This window comes from Sinocyclocheilus rhinocerous, unplaced genomic scaffold (genome assembly GCF_001515625.1).
Source record: "Sinocyclocheilus rhinocerous isolate Xijiao unplaced genomic scaffold, SAMN03320098_v1.1 scaffold712, whole genome shotgun sequence".
NCBI classification, from domain to species: Eukaryota; Metazoa; Chordata; class Actinopteri; order Cypriniformes; family Cyprinidae; genus Sinocyclocheilus; species Sinocyclocheilus rhinocerous.
Genome location: NW_015642789.1, coordinates 1464682 through 1470067, shown reverse-complemented (window position 1 = coordinate 1470067; position 5386 = coordinate 1464682). Strand labels below are relative to the sequence as shown.

Sequence of the window (5386 nt, the reverse complement as noted above, 5' to 3'; positions counted from 1 at the left end):
AAAAAACGAAAGAGTTTTGTTGATCGTGAGAAGCCACTAGTGTAATCTTGTTGAGGCGAAACTCAAACTTTGCATTTATTTTTCATTTTTGAGGAGCAATTTCACAAGGGGAATTAACTAAACTGCTCAAAAGAAGTTTCTTTGCATTGAGTGTTGATGAACTTTAAAGGCCTCTGTAAAGCTGAGCGTGTCTCGCACTGCACTTGCCTTGCTTTGAACTCGCTTCACCTCAGCTTGGCTTTGTGTGAAATCATTCCCAAGATTAACATCATCTCAACCTCACCGTATGCATGCAAAGAGCAGCTCACATACTTGGTGGACTAATTGAAATTCATAAACCGCAACATTCATACTACAAATGCCAGGGGAATGAGTAAGGGTTATGTTTTATTATAGTAGTTTATTGTCAGGATTAAGCAATTCACACAAACACATTTTGTAAAGTGAGTTTATTAGTGTGGGTTGAGAGGATAAAGGCTGAACCAGCATACATAAATACATCTTGGCAGGCTTTGTGAATATTGTATGTGTGTGTGTGTGTGTACTTAGCCCGCCTTGGCTCTCTCCACAACAGCAAATGAACAAACATGCCATGTTGTGTGGAACTGTCGCTGTGCGCTAAAGGGCAGAGTGAGGTACGATGCTTTAGATAGATGTTTAGATACTCTGAAAAGCGTTCAATGCACATTAGGAGAGCCGGGGCTTAACATTCACAGTGTTTAGCATACAACTGTCACGGCCTGCATTGATCCGTGCAAGCATGAAAGCACAATGCAAATTATACTACAACTGAAAACTAGTCATGCATGCCTTCTAAAACTTGTAGTTGTATTTTTAACATGTGTTTCACCTTATAACCGTGCTGCTTTTTCTGTTAACACGATACAGGCCGTGAACCTTTGCAGGTTGTGGAAAAAGTGATCTTTCCATGTCTCCTACACTTCACACCACTGAAATCTGATTGGACAGCTACACAGACTCCGGTGGAATGAAGGATAGAATTCACAGAGCAGATAAAACCGCATTTCGGCTTCCGCAGCTCTTCTGTACCTGTATGAAGTATAACACAATATAAGCACACTGTCAATAAATAAAGCACAGGGATTACGGATTACTTAAAGACTGTACATCTAACGGGCAAATTTTGAAAATTTAAATTTCCAAATCTAACTGATATTATTTTGTTGTGCAGGTTCAAAATGTTCCAATGCGAAGGCAGTTGTTGCCTTCAGAGAGTGTGAGAGAATGTACTCTGTGACTTGGCCTCTCCCTTCAGCGAGCCCAAACCTGTCTCTCCCTCTGTGCCTGTAGGTCATACAGGTACGAGGCCTGTTTGCTTTGCCAACACAAAAAAACTGTGCTTTTTGACTCCCAACACAGTGTAACACAACCCTAAACCCCCACCCCCCGCGAACATGCATGTGTGTTTGAGAGGGGGGTTTTCCACGCGCTTTAATACGGATCTGCACAGATTTACCCTCTTACATGCATACAATCAAAATAAAAAAAATACATATTTTAAACCTAAAGTACTTTTTTTAGTTTATCTTTTTAACATCATTGCCGTCAAGCAGAATGTATAAGCACTTGAAAACAAAAATTCAACACAATATTTTAAAATGTAAATCAAATGGCATTTTCTTAAGACAATTGCTAATGTTACCCACCTTGATTTTGACCACACACTCACCTTGCTCATGGCGTTAGATCCAACTTGATGCTAAACAAACAAAAAGTCAGAAATTGTTTTCTGTTAAACCTTGCAAAAAATAAAAAGGCCTAAACCTTTAGCATGAAGGTCTTGAACGTTTTTAGTTGGTCCCAATGTGCGCTTGATTCCTGCCGTGATGAGCAGCAGTGTGATCCTCTTTCTCGGGTCTGTCTTTATTTGTCTACCTGCTTCAGGTAGCGCTGCTACACCAGCAGGCAGCGACCAATGGGAATTAGCCTTTTTTTGCAAACCGCACCCCTTCGTATCATAAATCTGAACCACACCTAATGCCACTAACTCAGCAAGTAAAATGTGAATTTATAGTATAATAATTTAAGTTTGATGTTTTGGTTTACTTACCGTGCACTGCTTGTTTATTTATCTCAAATATATTGTGCTCAATTTGTCTGCTAAAGCATAGCTAGCATGCTGAATCTTAAAGTTCAGTGATAATTCTTATAGCATTTGGGGTTTAGGTTTTTTATTGTTGTCTTTTAGTGTTTATTGGCTCATTTCTGCATATATATTCATTCATTTTTGCTCTAAAATACATTAAAGTTATGCTTCATTATACATGCGTTCTTTCCCATGTTTTTAACAGTACCATTACCTGTGCTGACATGACAAACAACCACAGACTTTGGTTTTTATAGCTGTAACTTCCTTCACATTGTATCACAAAGTCGTGTTTAAAATGGCATGCTTTTTTACTATGTGCGATGTGCTCAAGTCTGAACAGGAGCAGGAATGCCCCACCCCTCCTGTTGATTTCTATAGGCATTCGAAACAAGACAAGGGGCATGTGGGTAGGAAGCAGCGGGGGTTTGACTGATTACAGATCTGATGGAATTCCTGAGGACTAATTCTCACAATCACCTGGGAATACGATTTCATGTGGCACATTTTGTAGGATTTTGTCTCGCTTGACTTGTGTAATCTGCTAGATTTGCAAGCTGATACAAACACTGATGTGGTCAAATGAATTAGGACAACTTCTGGAAATTGTGTAGTCAATAAAAGGTTTATTAAGATGCATGCCTATAATAGGTAAACTTTGCAAACGTCTGCAAAAGAGGATGTTGCAATCAGTAGTTTGATCCAATCCACTCTATATAGTGCGTTATGACAACTTTTGAGGTATTGAAGAAGGTCAGTTTCCTGTTTTCTTTAAAGCTAGAGGCATGTTCAGCATTGACCACTTCCAGAAAGAAAAGAAAAACGCATTTCACTTCATTAATTGTTTTAGGGCAATCTTTGATGATTATGAATCTGTATGAGGAGTTTGCAGAGCTGTCTGAGCATGCATGCAGTCTCTGTCTCTTCCCGACCCCAGGAACTCTACACCAGAGGGGGAGGATTGAAATCCTGTCAGATAAAATCTCTATTGCAGGTGTGTCACAATCAGCACTGTCTCTGTGAGTGTCTCCAAGCACTTATGAGCTTAATTACTTATGAGTAATACTTATTACTTATGAATTTGTCCTTTTATTCAGCAAGGATTCATTAGGTTTATCAAAAGGAACAGCAAAGGCATTGAAAATGTTGCAAGAGATTTCTATTTCAAATAAATGCTGTTCTTTTGGACTTTCTATTCACCAAAGAATCCTGAAAAACTACCAAAATATTATATATTAAAATGTCAATCCATTAAATATTAAGCAGCACAACAGTTTTCAACATTGATAATAATAATAAATAATTTTTGAGCACCAAATTTCTGAAGACTCATGTGACCCTGAAAACTGGAATAATTTTACTAGAGTAGTTTTTACATTTTAAAATGAATTGAAATGGAAAAGAGTTATTTTAAGTTGTAATGATATTTCACAGTATTGCACAAATAAATGAACCCTTGGTGAGCATAACCCCATGTAACAAGCCTAAATGTTGTCTATACAGTGAAGACAACGTTGAAATTCTAGTTTGTGATGATTTATAATGAAAAACATTTATCAAATTGGATTAGTGAAAATGTTCCTGTTTTGTATTAGACTTTTGTTTGTCATTGTTTGCTCTACAGGCCACTGCAGCATTCTTAAACTTACAATGCAAGCACCTGGTCAGAACCCAAAGAAAGAAACAGGCCTCTCCAGAAAAAAAAAAACAGTTGTTTAACTGACCCAAGTCAAACTTTGGCAGAAAACAAACGCTGTGTCAATGGAGGTAAAAGGCAAACATCCTCCCTGCTGTTTGAGGGTGAAGTCTTTGTCCCCAAGTGTTTGTCCAAACAATCAGCTGCAGAAATCACTCACTCTGTCCCCATTTTAAATCTTATTTATACATTAAAATGGATACAAGGTTAATGGTTTGATTTATTAAAAAATTTTTATATAATAGAAGTTTTTTTTAAATATTTAAAATAGTTTTTAAATTAGTTAAGAAAGTATTTAATTTAGTAAATATTAATTTAAAATATTTTTAAACAAAAAATTATCATGCTATTGACATTTGTCATCTACTGTGGGTTAACTACAATGATTTCTACAGCTGACTGGACAAATATTAATTTTAAATATCAAATTATAAATATCATTTTCTGAATATAAAATATTCAGAAATTAAATACGATATTTTGTAAAAAATAAAATATTTTTAAAATCTCTTAATACTTGCTAATAACACTAATGCTGTATTTATTTTCATTTTCGCTATAGGAAAAAAGTTGCTTACAATTGGTGCGTCAAGGTTTCTGTAATTGATTTTAATTTTTAATTAAATCAGAGAGAATGTGCATTCCGGTTTAAAGAAACCATTTAATGATGAGATGAAACCGCAGTGGACTCATCGAGATTGTGCTGTGGCACTGGGGAAGAGATGACCTGTGTAATATACCTGGCTGTATTACTTTGATACTTCGGGACAGGGCAGAGTTATGCTTCTCTGACCCCCATCACACAGACATACACGCGCATGCACAATGGTGCTGGGTTACAGTAGCCTCTTCCCTGTAGGCGGCAAATCTGTCTCAACGCGCCCAGGAATGTATTCATTCTTTCTTTCTTTCCCTGTATGTGTGTGTGCAACTTCGTAGAATGCTAGATCGCTCCATCTACCTCAGAATCTACCTTTTCTCATTTCTCTCTCCCATGAGAGCATGAATACTGATCGGTTTAAAGACTCGAATGCATCCCATTTCCCCCACGTCTGACTCATGCATGCAGGAATGCAGCTGTTTTGTGGTTCTCTGCTCTGCTCATGCGAAAACCTCCTGCTTGCACACTATGACATGAAAGCCATGATTAGAAAGTATCCTTTGACACATAAAACAAGTCCATGCGCTTCACCTTCACGCTGCTATTAGACATATTAACCTGTAATTCTTGGCAAAGATGCTTTGAATTAAATGTAACAACTTGTATAACTTAAGAAAGGTGGGGGTTTCCCTATAGGTGATGTATGCTGTATACTGCTTTCTCTCAGTTCATCTCTCTCCATTGCTGATGGCAATGCGGCTTCTCATTGCCCGAGTCTGTTCTGACTTGCCCAAGCGGGAATGCGGCAGCCGTCTAATGTACTTTTATGTCCTAGCAAATTGACAATGAAGAGTAGCATTATTTTACATCATGTATATTACATTCCAGGTTTGGATGCAAATTCGAGGCGTCGCCGTTGGAATACTAATAGGCTGTAATGCTGACTGTGAATGTAATTTGTCCGAGAGGAGGTGTGTGTATG

At 37.6% G+C, this 5386-nt stretch overlaps 1 long non-coding RNA gene across 1 annotated transcript; it reads right to left on the bottom strand.

Moving 5' to 3' along the window:
- Nucleotides 1–434: 434 nt before the first annotated feature.
- Nucleotides 435–1875, bottom strand: LOC107756369 (uncharacterized). Its single transcript, XR_001641808.1, has 2 exons — nucleotides 1691–1875; nucleotides 435–1050 (listed from the first exon to the last, which is right to left on the bottom strand). It is a non-coding gene; the product is annotated as an uncharacterized LOC107756369 (long non-coding RNA).
- Nucleotides 1876–5386: the final 3511 nt, after the last annotated feature.